The sequence below is a fragment of the Ornithodoros turicata genome, chromosome 5 (assembly GCF_037126465.1).
Source record: "Ornithodoros turicata isolate Travis chromosome 5, ASM3712646v1, whole genome shotgun sequence".
Taxonomy (NCBI): Eukaryota; Metazoa; Arthropoda; class Arachnida; order Ixodida; family Argasidae; genus Ornithodoros; species Ornithodoros turicata.
The window spans coordinates 52,158,367-52,174,010 of record NC_088205.1 but is presented as its reverse complement, the minus strand read 5'-3'; the positions used below and the strand labels follow the sequence as shown (position 1 = coordinate 52,174,010).

Below are 15,644 nucleotides of genomic sequence, written 5' to 3'. Positions count from 1 at the left end.
TTCAATAAATCGTGGACGTCAAAATAGAAAATTCCGTTCAAGATTTTAACATTAAAGTCCTGAATTCACTATTCTTTTTACTCTACGAAGTATGCTCGCAGGTGCACATCGAACAGAAATCTTCGCAAGAGATGCCGTGGATGAATGCATAAACGACGACAACGACAGTGTGACGAGCGTACGATCCCGCTCGAATTTCAACAATACAGTCACAACATCAACAGCGTTAGTTACGCATTTACATTCAATAAATCGTGGACAACAAAATAGACAATTCCGTTAAAGATTTTAACATTAAAGTCGTGAATTCACTATTCCTTTTACTTGACGAAGTACGCTCGCAGGTGCACATCGAACAGAAATCTTCGCAAGAGATGCCGTGGATGAATGCATAAACGACGACAACGACAGTGTGACGAGCCTACGAGCCCGCCGCTGGAGCCCGCTCGCATTTCAACAATACAGTCACAAGATCAACAGCGTTAGTTACGCATTTACATTCAATAAATTGTGGACGTCAAAATAGAAAATTCCGTTAAAGATTTAACATTAAAGTCGTGAATTCACTATTCTTTTTACTTGACGAAGTACGTTCACAGGTGCACATCGAACAGAAATCTTCGCAGGAGATGTCGTGGATGACTGCATAAACGACGACAACGACAGTGTGACGAGCCTACGAGCCCGGTACTGGAGCCCGCTCGCATTTCAACAATACAGTCACAACATCAACAGCGTTAGTTACGCATTTATATTCAATAAATCGTGGACGTCAAGATAGAAAATTCCGTTAAAGATTTTAACATTAAAGTCGTGAATTCACTATTTTCTTTTACTTGACGAAGTACGTTCGCAGGTGGACATCGAACAGAAATCTTCGCAAGAGATGCCGTGGATGAATGCATAAACGACGACAACGACAGTGTGACGAGCCTAAGAGCCCATTACTGGAGCACGCTCGCATTTCAACAATACAGTCACAACATCAACAGCGTTAGTTACGCATTTACATTGAATAAATCGTGGACGTCAAAATAGAAAATTCCGTTAAAGATTTTATGATTAAAGTCGTGAATTCACTATTCTTTTTACTTGACGAAGTACGTTCACAGGTGCACATCGAACAGAAATCTTCGCAGGAGATGTCGTGGATGACTGCATAAACGACGACAACGACAGTGTGACGAGCCTACGAGCCCGGTACTGGAGCCCGCTCGCATTTCAACAATACAGTCACAACATCAACAGCGTTAGTTACACATTTACCTTCAATAAATCGTGGATGTCAAAATAGAAAATTCCGTTGAAGATTTTAACATTAAAGTCGTGAATTCACTATTCCTTTTACTTGACGAAGTACGCTCGCAGGTGCACATCGAACAGAAATCTTCGCAAGAGATGCCGTGGATGACTGCATAAACGACGACAACGACAGTGTGACGAGCCTACGAGCGCGTCACTGGTGCCCGCTCGCATTTCAACAATACAGTCACAACATCAACAGCGTTAGTTACGCATTTATATTCAATAAATCGTGGACGTCAAGATAGAAAATTCCGTTAAAGATTTTAACATTAAAGTCGTGAATTCACTATTTTCTTTTACTTGACGAAGTACGTTCGCAGGTGGACATCGAACAGAAATCTTCGCAAGAGATGCCGTGGATGAATGCATAAACGACGACAACGACAGTGTGACGAGCCTAAGAGCCCATTACTGGAGCACGCTCGCATTTCAACAATACAGTCACAACATCAACAGCGTTAGTTACGCATTTACATTCAATAAATCGTGGACGTCAAAATAGAAAATTCCGTTAAAGATTTTATCATTAAAGTCGTGAAGTCACTATTCTTTTTACTTGAGGAAGTACGCTCGCAGGTGCACATCGAACAGAAATCTTCGCAAGAGATGCCGTGGATGACTGCATAAACGAAGACAACGACAGTGTGACGAGCACTGATCTCGATTGTAAAAGGCTGGATCGCGGATTGGGAGCGCGAGCGTGAAGAAACCGGCCGCCATCTTACGGTGCCCACAACAGTTCCCGCGGGCGATCATGCCGGCTTGTTGTAGTTAGGCTGCACCAGCCGTACGGGAACAGGAGGGGGCACAACTTTTCACAAGTGAGTCATTCGTTATTAAGGAATAAATTGACGTTCATTCTGTACATTTCTTTGACGATTTCGAACAGTTTTTTTGCACGAATCCAGCACTTGGTGCAAGTTGTTAGATGGCTCTTCTGAGGCTCAAGCGAACGCCGTGGTATTTTACCCGGCGTCAATGATAGTTTGAGGTCATAATACGTTACAAGGAACATGCTACTCTACAGTTGTAGTGTTGTCATCCGTGTATGTGCGGCACTCGAGCGCTAAACTGCGTGCATTGCTAGCCCGGTACACGGTGTTCTCTACCCAAGGAAGTAGGCAGTCATCTTTTTGAATCAGCTTCGCGAGGAAAGTCTCATCCTTTATGTGTTTGCGTTGTTTACTGTTTTAGTGTTAAGCCGTAGCAAGGGATGTGGGGCTTTACGTCGTGAGACAACTGTGATCCTGAAACAAAGTTGAAACCCGGACGGGTTGGTGATCCATTTTAAATCGATAGAAAACCCCAATGCGAGGAGACGACGAAAGGGACAAAGGACGAGACGAACACAGCAGTGTATTGCCAACCAAAGACTTTTATTTGTGAAGCATGTGCTGTATTTGTCTCGTCCTTTGTCCCTCTATCGCTATTACATCTGTGATCATGAACTGACAAAGTATGTCTCCGTTGCGATAATGTCACTGGGATGCGTCATCTAGCTCTTTTGTGTCTGACCTTTGTTGTCAGCTTCTTGCAATAACTCCATTAATAATTGGTTGCATGCAATGTTATTTGTGACAGTATATAAGACGTGATCTCTTGATACAGGTTTCCTCATAGCCGCCCTCTCATACTCAAAAAATGGGTGCAGAACCTGCGCAGAAAAGACTGGACACCATCAAAGACCTCGGTGATCTGCAGCAGGCATTTTGAGGAAAACTGATTTGACCGGACTGGGCAGACAGTGCGCCTTAAGACCGACGCAGTACCAACAAAGTTTGATTTCCCACAGCACCTCCAAAAAGTAAAAGCTTATGCATCACATCAAATTTTTTTAAGCTATTCTGGACAGTGTGTGATTGCTCTGCATTAACTGTCATAGATGTGAACCACATATGTACAGTAGACTCTCAGTAATTCAAACCAGCAGGGGACTGGTGATTATTGTGTTGATTACTACACATACACATGTAAACATGGGCTGCAAGGAAGAATTAGGTCATGGGAGCACATTTGTCTGGTACAAATTAGTCACCCACGTTGCTTACATCTACTGTTGGTTACCTTTATGCTGCCACAAGTTTCCTTTTGGACCCCTGAAACGCTCTGTAATCATTTTAGCTGCAATGGGAGTGTCCTCTCAGCATCTCAACTGCTTGCAAAACTGTAAACATCTTAAACAATGACACAGTTTTGAAGATTTCACATTCTGGAAATTTGCAACAGCAGAGGCTGTCAGAGTGCGACCTACTGAAAGGTTTGTTTTACGGAAGCAGATTTGTGGTGGCCATTCCTTCAAGGTAGTCATATCTTAAAAAGGAATGAAAAGCGTCGAATTAGCACAAGTGCCGTTCGAATTTTTAATACACTGGACACATAGCCTGCCCACCCAAAATTTTGAACTTGCTTGAGCTACAGTAGTTTTATCCCCTTTTGCAGGACACTTAAGTAACCAGACAAAATAAACTGCCCACAATTCACACAGGTGTGAATTATCAGAGCTTACATTAATGAGAGCCCACTATACAGTGATCAGCATACATGGATAAATAAAAGGGTGGTGTTTGCACGTCATTACTCATTCCAATGTCAAATTGGATTCAGTAGTTTTGCGTAGCGCCCCCATACGTCATCATTTCTGAAATAAAAGTATTGTCTCCTTGCACATTCCCTGTACCTTCAAAATGCATAATGACAATAAATAACTGCTGAACTTAAAACCGTTTATTGCCTTTGTTCTTCAAACATAACATCTTGGAACTTATTGACGAACGCATATTTCGTTACATCTTTGTTACACAGAATGCACAACCAAGAAAGCCCCCTGCCACTAGACATAAAGTAGAGCAGGATACCATCGGTAGCACGTCACAGCCAGGACCATCTTGGGGCACACCAGGGCCGTCATCAGAAGTCTCATGTAGTCTTGCAGCAGACCACACATACGTAGTGCAGAAAAGTCCTCGTACATTAAAACTGAAGCTGAACGTCGCAGTTGAGGCACTAGAAGGTGCAAGCAAAAAAGTGAAGCATACCCACCAGAAGAATTTGAGACTAAAGAAAAAGGTGGTAACTGCAGAAAGTGTGATTGAAGACCTCCAGAAAAAGTCACTGGTTTCAAAGCAGTGCAGCGACATTCTCCGTGGCTCCCTTTCAGGCGTGCAGTTGGATTTGGTGCTACGTACTATACACAACAAACATGGGAAGATCAGCAGGGAGCAGTACCCACCATCCCTACGTAGTTTTGCTCTCACATTGCAGTTCTACTCCACGAAGGCGTACGAGTATGTGAGAAAGACATTCAATTTGGCACTTCCGCACCAGGCAACAATCAGGTCATGGTACACTGCAATCCATGGTGAGCCAGGATTTACACACGAAGCCTTTGATGCCTTGAAAGCAAGAGTAGAAGAGCAGCGGAAGTTATCTAAACGTGTCGTGTGGCCACTCATGCTCGATGAAATGAGCATAAAGAAGCAGATTCAGTTCACAGGAGAGTCCTTTAATGGCTTCATAAACCTAGGTACTGGCATTGATGACGACAGTCAGGAACCAGCTACACAAGCTCTTGTATTCCTTGTGGTTGCTTTCGACAGTAGCTGGAAAGTGCCATGTGCATACTTTCTGATCAACAGCCTAAGTGGGGAGGAAAAGGAAAACCTTGTGAGCCTCTGCCTTCAAAAGCTACATGACATTGGAATTCTGATAGCTGCAATTGTGAGTGACGGCCTGGGCTCTAACCTCACCATGTTTCAAGACCTTTGTAACGTTCCTTCTCGAAGGAACCCAATAGTCCAAAACTGTGTCCTCTTCTTTCTTCTTCGTGACCCCACCCTCTCGTCCTCCTCGTTGGCACCTTACAACCTTGGTGCAAACATGAAAAGCCCCGACATCAGGCCATGGTTTCAGCACCCTTCTGATTCTTCCTGGAGAGTTCATGTAATCCTCGATGCTTGCCACATGCTGAAGCTGATTCGTAATGCTCTGGCAACTGTGGGGACCCTGAAAGACAGCAATGGAGGCACAATAAAGTGGGCCTACCTCGTATCCCTCCAAAATCTGCAGCAATCGGAAGGGCTTCATGCTGGAAACAAGCTCAAGGCTGCTCACATTGACTGGGGAAGTCAGAAGATGAAGGTGAATTTGGCAGCTCAGACACTCAGCTCAAGTGTGGCGGATGCTCTGGAGTTCTGTGACAGGGACATAAACAATCCAATGTTTCATGGATGTGAGGCAACAGTGGAATTCCTCAGGAAGTTCGATCGTCTGTTCGACATCATGAACTCCCGCAATCCCCTGGCAAAGAACTTCAAAGCACCCATCCGTTATCCAACCCGCCACCTTTGGATTCCATTCTTCAACGAGATGACTGCGTATATTGGCAACCTGAAAGATGCATCTGGAAAGCCAATATTAGAATCCCCACGAAAAACAGGCTTCCTTGGATTCCTCATCAACATGGCAAGCATTCAAAGCCTATGCAGCCATCTTCTTTCAGGAGATAATGCGCTCTTAAGGTACCTGCTCACATACAAACTCTCTCAAGACCACCTCGAACTTTTCTTTTGTGCGTTGAGGGGTAAAGGTGGGTGGTGCAACAACCCGACGGCAGGACACTTCATGGCTGCATACAAGAGGCTCCTTGTTCACCATGAAATCGAGCCTACAGCACCAGGTAATTGTATCGCCCAAGTCTCCACACGCATACTGACTGTGACAGCAGCAGCAGGAGCTACTTCCCTTGACGAACTTGACATTCATGCATCACGCTATTTTGGTACTGCACAGAGTGAATGTGTTGAAGACCACGACTACGCAGATGTACCTGATACAGAGCAACTGTCAGCCTTTGTTGAAGATGTTGTGGGGTACATCGCGGGGTACGTTGTCAAGATGGTGACAAGGAAGATCTCCTGTGCTGACTGCATTGACGCTCTCACAGACAGAACTCTACACAGTGCTCTTCTTCGTCGAAAGTCGAGGTGGTCTGATTAGTGCGTCTCAGAGTGTCATCGTCATTTGTAAAACAACAGAAAAACGTGTTCGTCAAATGCTTCATATCTCAGAAGGAACCTTGACATCCAATGCTCAGCTTGGGCAGCTTCTCACAAGGGCCGTCTTGCAGGACATTCTGTGCACGTCTGGAAGACTGGACATTTTTCCTACTTTGAGCCAGCACATGTTTGAGTGCAGTCCAGACGAAAACCATGTCATTCGCCTTGCAAAACACGTTGCAGACTGTTATGGGAAGATAAGACTTTATCACATTGCCAAACAGTACACGGAGAAGGTGACTGCAAGGCCACGTCTGTGTAAGAGGTTGTCAAGAATTATAGTTTTTAACAATCAGTGACTACTCACGTTCACTTCCTAAGTGATTCCAATTTTCATATTTAATAAGTACAAGGGATTATCTTACTTTTTAGTTTTACTTATACACAATTTTACCTGGCATATTTCTTGTTCTGCATTTTCTTAAGGTGATTTTCTGAAATTTTGTACTGGCACAGAAAGTCAGAGCCCAGGTGCAGCTGCTGTTTCACTACGGTCCCCCAGCAGAATAATTCATAAACAGGTGATGCTATCAGAAAGCTTTCTTTGGTGGCCTCATAGCTAAGTGTAAGAGCGCATCGATACACTGCTCCGTCCAAGAAATATGTACGCCGAAACCAATTAACTAGAAATCATTAAAATATAAATGCTGTGTTTCTTTGTCTGGAACAGTTTTTGCTGAAGGTTCAAATCAATAAAACAGAATTACTGAAGGCATCCACAGTACAAAGTTAACAAGCTTAAAAGTTTAAAACGAGCTTTATTCAATCAATGAGAGCATGCAATTGACTCTCCCACTGCTGAGTTCTTGGCCAACACCTCAGGAATGATCAGTGAAATGAAAGCTTTTTGATAGCGTCATCTTGTTTATGAATTATTCAGCCGGAGGACCTTTATGAAGCACCTCGTATACATATGGCACATTTGTGTCAATCTTCGTTACTTGTACCATGTTACTTTCCTGTAGTAATTACTTTCAAGAGGGACAACTGTTAATAAACTAGTGTTAACCCTCTTCAGCACTATACTACCTCTTTCTGCAAAATAAATCAGAGCCCAAAGTTTAGGGTTTCATTCTAATGTTCCCCTTAATTGAAAGTTGCCTCTTAAGGGTGAAATCTGACTTTTACCCAGCAAATTGCCCTTACTGAAATGTCTATAGCGACGCACACCAGCTTGTTCGGCAGTAAACGCAATTACATCACAGTTTGTACCAAACAGTGCAGTTCGTTACAGTAATAGAGCTCAATTCCCCTCCCCCCAATTTAGCTGTTTGGAAGTTTTTTCATCTGAATTCATATTAATTTCGAGCACACATTCATTTCCCCAATTTTTACCCCCCCCCCAAATATTTCCCGAAAACCTTGGGCTCTAAGAATAATGTTTACCTCATGTTTCATGTGCGTGGTTTCTAGCACTGCATTTGAAATTTTGTGGCACAAGGAAAGCCAAGATCACATTGCGGGACCGTCTTGCTGTGTCATATCAAAGGATTGTTATTTGTCACGTGCCTACCAAGTGTGGTTGCCCACATCGTTGTGTCACTGGGCTGGTGCCCACTGCAATCAAGTGCGCTGTCGTGAGCAACGTGTGAGCAACTTATTCTGTGGGGATGTAGCGAAAAACGGGGCCAGAAATAATTGTCCCAGCTTGCACTGGTAGAAAAAATTGTCCCATGCCTTAGGGGACAATTCTGGTGCCTTAAGTGGTTTAGGATTAAGCGTGTGGTGACGCATGCTAAAATAAAATAAGAAGAAAAAAAAGAAAACGGTGAGAGGACAATGAGAAGGCAGACACAATGACAAGTTGGTTGTACTTGCCGGTGTCCATGCACTGGGGTTTTTATGAGTTCCAAAAGTCATGCGCTACGTTTTACGGACAACTGAATTTTTCAGGAGTAGGACATCTCGTTGCAGGAAATCAGACGTGTGTAAGAAGTGACACATCGATATATATTCCAGGCTATTAGTTTCTTGCATGGTCTGATGCTGGGGTCTCCCAGTGCAGCCCATGCCCAATTACACTGCCAATTGGTGTCGCCTAACCTGACCTAACCCAACTAAACTGACATAAATAGCCAATCCTCCTGACGTAACCACAAGTAACATCCGTATCATGAACAAGCTCGCATGGTGTAAGCAAGCTGCTGTCTGCAGAGAAAGAGGTAACATTTGCTTGAGCTTCAAACCGTCTTGTGTTGTCGTTATCGACTTTATGTGTTCATCACATTCAAGAAAATATTACCTCTTTCTAAGTAGCCCAACCTAACCCAACTGACGTATCCTAACTAATTATTTGGGTTGCGCTGCTGCAAAAACGACTCTTTCTGTTGCAATGGTTGATAACTCATTCCAAACGCAAACACGTTTTTAAAACAAAGGTACTATATAGCCTGCGATTCTATGGGACCATTTCCTTTGTCCCATGACAGTAGAAAAATGTTTTTCGTTACCGCTATTTCGGAAACAATTTTTGCCCAGATCCCAGTATGAGAGATTATGCATGGTTGTTGTGGAACTGACATCGCACCTTACTGAAATATGGGCTGTGAAACGTGCTATAGTACAATCCCCAGCGCTGCACTGCATCGACGGTCTAGTTTCGGAATGCAAAACATAACGTAATTAAGACTCGAACGGCGGGACACCTGTGAAACACTGTTAGGATACATCAGTATACTGGCACCTTACAAAATTGTGTGATGACAAACAACGATCAACGCCCGCAGCGCAATAAATACTCACAATCTCCGTTGCCTCCCATTGTTTTCTATGGGCACACACTGCGCTTTAGGGCCTCCCAACATGGCGGCCCGAAAGCACGCCTCTCCCCCACGAGCCCCTCTCCCATGCGCGATCCAGCCTTTATACATAGAGATCAGTGGTGACGAGCGTACGAGCCCGCTCGCATTTCAACAGTACAGTCACAACATCGACAGCGTTAGTTACGCATTTACATTCAATAAATCGTGGACGTCAAAATAGAAAATTCCGTTAAAGATTTTAACATTAAAGTCGTGAATTCACTATTCTTTTTACTTGACGAAGTACGCTCGCAGGTGCACATTGAACAGAAATGTTCGCAAGAGATGCCGTGGATGACTGCATAAACCAAGACAACGACAGTGTGACGAGCCTACGAGCCCGCTTGCATTTCAACAATACAATCACAATATCAACAGCGTTAGTTACGCATTTACATTCAATAAATCGTGGACGTCAAAATAGAAAATTCCGTTGAAGATTTTAACATTAAAGTCGTGAATTCACTATTCCTTTTACTTGACGAAGTACGCTCGCAGGTGCACATCGAACAGAAATCTTCGCAAGAGATGCCGTGGATGACTGCATAAACGAAGACAACGACAGTGTGACGAGCGTACGAGCCCGCTCGCATTTCAACAATACAGTCACAACATCAACAGCGTTTGTTACGCATTTACATTCAATAAATCGTGGATGTCAAAATAGAAAATTCCGTTAAAGATTTTAACATTAAAGTCGTGAATTCACTATTTTCTTTTACTTGACGAAGTACGCTCGCAGGTGCACATCGAACAGAAATCTTCGCAAGAGATGCCGTGGATGACTGCATAAACGAAGACAACGACAGTGTGACGAGCGTACGAGCCCGCTCGCATTTCAACAATACAGTCACAACATCAACAGCGTTAGCTACGCATTTACATTCAATAAATCGTGGACGTCAAAATAGAAAATTCCGTTAAAGATTTTAACATTAAAGTCGTGAATTCACTATTTTCTTTTACTTGACGAAGTACGTTCGCAGGTGGACATCGAACAGAAATCTTCGCAAGAGATGCCGTGGATGAATGCATAAACGACGACAACGACAGTGTGACGAGAGTAGTATAGGGGGGTGTCCAGGCAACTTGCGGTCCAAACTACGGCACCCCTGCCCTGAGCCCTGCGCGTATTTTTCCCAGCGCGGCGCGTCCCTGCGCGTTTTTTTCCCCGCGCGGCGCGTGTGCGGAGGCTTGTCCGCGCGATTATAACATGCAGAGACATGCAAAGAAGGGTCATACGCAAAAAGTACGAGTCAAAATATATTTATTAATGCCAATTCTAATGCCAATCAAGTTGCCAATTGTAAAGCCAATAGTGCTGGGAATTCTACCAATTGTGATGCCAATCAGGTGAAGGAGAAAAACCCAGCCGAAAAACCTTCACCACCTGTAATAGAAGAAACACGAGACACAAAGAATATACTTACTCATTACCAATTTCACAGCTTCCATATGGATATGACTCAATAGCATTAAACAGGTATCTTTTATCATCATAGGGCATAAGTGCAAGCTTAGTTGATTCCAATGTATACATGCATTGGCGCGTACTACATATGGTCCTTTGTGGATGACTTACCTTCACACTATTAAACAAAACATCTTTATATACATCGTGATGCAATTCCATACGAGCAATACTTTTCTTAACACCTTTTGCTCTAGCAATTTGACTATCGTCACTCAATCGGATAGAATACATTTTTGCTTTCAAGGCAACAACCTCTTCAATTATTCTACCTCCAGTCTCATCCTTGAATCGGAACGGTGCCCCTTTATTTTTATTGCTATAGAGTGGATGATCAATGGGATAGGATGAAAGATCGAGGTGATCATCTGCAATCTTTTTGATTTCTTCTTCATACTCTGACGTATGAAACACACCAATGATAGAATCGGTATCCGAATACATGATAGTGACGGGACAATTCAATTTTTCCAATAGAGTGCAATAGACAAATTCATACATTACCAACTTACTATAATCTAAAATACAAAACCAATCTGTAATGGAAAACTACACTTCACCTTCCTTTTCTTCATCTCATACAACACACAATTCCCCGACGAAATTTCAAATCGAATGCAGTCGTTTGAGGAGCTATATCTTTGGGCCTCTTCTTTGCTGAATCCTATCTTAATTGATCTAAATCGCCTGAGGGGAAAGGAGCGTCCTATCGCAAAGGGCATTACAGCTTAATTTCAGTATCTGCTTCTCAAAGTCCGTTTGCGCTGCAATGCGTCGCTTAATGTTCATTTCAATGTATGGGCCAAAGACTGTACCCTGACAAAACTTCAACACACTATGAATTTTGCTCACCTGCATACCTAACCTACAATATAGACTCAGCAAACGATAATGTACAACATACTCTGTTTTATTATTACAAGTGAGAAGTAACTTACCCTGTGCCACAGGTTTGTAATTCAATTGGTCTTTTAGAGCCAACTGATACTCTGACAACCAGCTCTCGTCAACCTTTTGTTTCATTGGAGCTAGTGGGAAATACCTGGTCTTCTGGTGTAGCTCCGGCGGGTAGACGAGGTCGCACACGTAAATGTAGCCATACTCTGCATCCTGACGATGGTTAAAGGGGCACAAAGCAGGTCGAGGAACATTCTCCAATTATTATGCCCAATGAAAGAACATAGCTCACGATATCAAAATCTGAAATTATTTTGCTTCTAGCGAGCGTCTTTAACACGAAACAATGCCATTCAAAGAGCATAATCCGCGCGAGTCTCTCCTTATCCTTGGAACCGAGTCACGTCATTATATTCCAGCGTATAGCAACACCGAATTCTAGGCGCTGGAAGTGGGGGAGTTTTCGCTCTCCAAGCCAATGACGGACCCCACTGAGATAAGCTGCAGCCCGCGAGGGAACCGGTTGTGGGGACATCGCGGTGACCTCGCGGAGCAATACACGACCGGAAACATAGTGCGCACCTGAAATATAATATTGGGGGTTTTTGGTACGGTTTGAACTGGCTATCTTGGATCTGACAAGTGGGAATATGTTTAGAGTTGACCTCACCTCTCGATATTATAACAAAATTGATGCATAGGCGTCCTACATTCTAAATGGCTGATGATGCGCGACGTCAAAATGACGTGTCGCTATTGTCGCCAGGAGATCGCAGGGCAGAGCATAAGGGCGAAAGAGTGCAGTGAATATTCAGTCGGTTTGGCGTCATTATTTACTTTTTTGCGGCAACAATTTTTTTAAAACGTTCACCGTCGGCAACGTATCACGATACATTAAAAAAAAGTGCGCCTTGTATACCTGTTTATTGCCCCTTTAATGATGTCCAAGCTCGAAAATTCAGATTCGGGCACCCACTCGAATCTTCCAATAGGCAATGGCAATGTGTGACAACTGGCATACAAACTGTTTGCATCCCAATAGGAGATGTAACTTTGCGGTTTCTCCGGGTCAAATTTTGCACAATATTTGTTATTGGCAGCAGCATACCTCAATCCTTGTTGGCAAATACCACCTCTAATAGAAGACTCAATGGTTCGATACATATATTCATCTGTAAGCAGCTCGATCTCAGCCTTCGTATACTTGAGAGCAGCCTGCCAACTGAATCCAGGTAGACTGACAAAGTGCAGCACTTCCAAGCCATATGTCTTCATAGAAAGCTGTCTAAAATGCTGCATAACATCTAACAGGAGCAGGACATCACATTCCAAATAGATCAAAGTATAATCTTTCAGCGATTTGCAATCAAAATGATCATATGTTTCCAGAGCAAAAGCATAGTCATCGTCGCTGATGTGTGTTCCATTCAAATCATCATAAAGCCTTGGCCGGCAGGCATTCTTCATTGTAGACTTCAAAGCTTTTGATCCAGGAATAAGGGTACACGCCTTTCCTGATTAAACGTGCAAAGTCATTACCATACACCTGCTGTAGGCACTTAAATGCATCAATTCCTTCCGACACTTTCAAACTATCCACCAAACAAGAAAGGGAACTATTTAAAAATTGCGTGGTGTCCCTGAATATGAAATTGCCATATTCAAAATTCCGAATCTTCTCCGAACTCGTCACGATGAGCTTGGGTGGGTGTTCCAACTTCAAAGCATGGAAGCAATGCAACAAGGAGCCGATGTCATATTGAAGGTTGTGGATGAGCATTGGAATTTTGCCGCGATTGCTGCAACTGATGTTACATTCGTTACAAATGGTAGCCAAAAAGTTGCCGACACTGCTTTCACGACTGTGATCGTGATGACGTACCTTTTTCCTACGAACAGTAAGCAACACACCACAATACTCGCAGTGCGTTGCAGCGACATGTTTACGAGTCTCTTCGTCTGTGAGTTTAATGGGGTCAGGGCAACGACTGATATCGACCACCTTGTTATGAAAACGTAGCAGGCAGTCGACGCATTTGGAAGCGGCATCTGGGCCTCAATATTTTTCATTTGCGAGTATTTTCGAATCATAGGTTCTGATTAGATTGCAGCAGAAGGAGCTGATAACATGCTTCTGCACAGCACTTTTCACATTCGTATTAGGATCGAGGACAGACTCTGTATCGAGTCCGATAATGTATGGAAATGCAAACATGTGACCAAACTTGTCAAATTTTAGAACATTCTTACCTGGCTCAGGGAACTCCAACAAAAGCTCATCAAAATTCCTGCACACTCTCCTATGTGACACTAGTTTTTCCTGTGTTCTAAAACCCCTCGTACACTTTTCACCAAAAAAATCTACTTTTCTTACCATTCAATGTATTAAAATTCCTTATCCCAAAAAGTGATTATCAATTTCCAATAACTGCACTTTATCGTTAAATGCGAGACGCGGAACACGAGCAGTGTGGATACTCCCATCCTGATATGAGTACACATACACTTCAATTTGATTCCGTTCTTCAAATTCTGCGATCTCCGAATACGATACCGGACCGTTAGGCCACCATTTGACTCGTGCCAATGGATTCGAATCGAGATCCACGAGATACTTGCGATAACGTTTACAATCATTTCCATGTGTTTTTTGAGGATGCAATAGCGCTAAAGTATTGTATTTGAAACACTCATTGTCTGGGCATTTTACATTTGTGAGTGTTTTCTTTCTTTTTTTCAATTCGGCAGGAGTTACAGTGTCACAACCAATCATCTTTTTTTCAATCGCGCCTATGTTCAATTCGATTTGGGATACGTCTCGGGAGACGTAACCGCTACCTTCACCCAGATAATTTTCAAGGTTGCGCACTAACTAGCTAATCATTTCATTTAGCGCAACCATTATATCCGCGAGACTATGAATTTCACGCGACACGGCACTTAGAAAAGCAAAGTGGCCGCTCATCGAATCGCCAACTTGCTTCACCATCAATACTTTCACGCGCATATAAAATTTAAATGGTATGGGGTGCTGTTGTAATATGGAAACTATATCGTGCTGGTAATGTACCAGGTATTCGAACGGATCCTCGACAAAGTCATCATACGGTGACGCGAACAGGATGTAACGTCCAAGGTACCCTTCAAAGGCCGCAGCGGTTTCAAAGAATGGAAAGTATGGTATGCTAACACCTGGATGAGCCACCGAAACGTGTTCCGCGAGATCGTTCACAACAGGCTCCGGATTTTGCATGGCATCTGCCGGCGTATTATCATCAAAAACTCCATCCATCAAAACCTGATCAAATTCTAAACCCCACTCTTCATCAAACAAAGCAGGATCTAAATATGGAACGTTAGCTTCATCCTCCATATGACGAATTACCTCCTCAACGCAAACAGCGAGGCACTAGAACAGATATTCCATAAATTAAAATCGGAATAATACGCAAGAAGCAGACTTACTCGTCAAAGATTTCGACAGCAGCACAAATGAAACAACCAGGGCAGTAGAATTTGGTGGGAAAAACAAGCTATCGCTCAATATTTTATAGTAAGTGTGTGCGGCCTCGAAAATTGTGTATATAGACATTCGATAACCAATGGCATACCACAGATAACCAATAGGCATCCTTTCCATCGCATTCTCTCTATTGTCAACAATGGAAACAGACGTGTGCTATTCACCCTCCCTGGAGGACTGTGAGTTTACGGCTTTCTTATCTTATTCCATTTACTCTAAGGAGATTTTTTGTTTTAGATTACGAGTGCCTCCTGACAGGCGATTTGCCTATTGTTCAAACATTGAAGACACCACCCAGACGCTTCTTTATACAAAATGGTGACCATCTGAGAAGATGTCGCTGCGGTGGATTAATTTCAACAAAATCATCAGACTGGCTAGATCGTAATATCAGGCCATATCTTGGATGCCACCCCAACTCGGAATCAGCATGAACTCGGCTGAGAGATTTCAATTGACTATACAGTGGATGATGTACAAGGACCTTTTGAAATTAAACTCATACTTGAACTGCAATGGACCTGAAAGTGACTTCAAACTCATCTTGCGAAGTTTACCATATCAACTCAGAACAAGGCGTGGACAACTAAGGA

The 15,644-nt window shown here is 43.1% G+C and overlaps 1 long non-coding RNA gene across 1 annotated transcript; it reads right to left on the bottom strand.

Annotated features, from left to right (window-relative positions):
• Nucleotides 1-4,904: 4,904 nt before the first annotated feature.
• Nucleotides 4,905-5,279, bottom strand: LOC135396032 (uncharacterized). Its single transcript, XR_010423257.1, has 3 exons — nucleotides 5,170-5,279; nucleotides 5,052-5,064; nucleotides 4,905-4,941 (listed from the first exon to the last, which is right to left on the bottom strand). It is a non-coding gene; the product is annotated as an uncharacterized LOC135396032 (long non-coding RNA).
• Nucleotides 5,280-15,644: the final 10,365 nt, after the last annotated feature.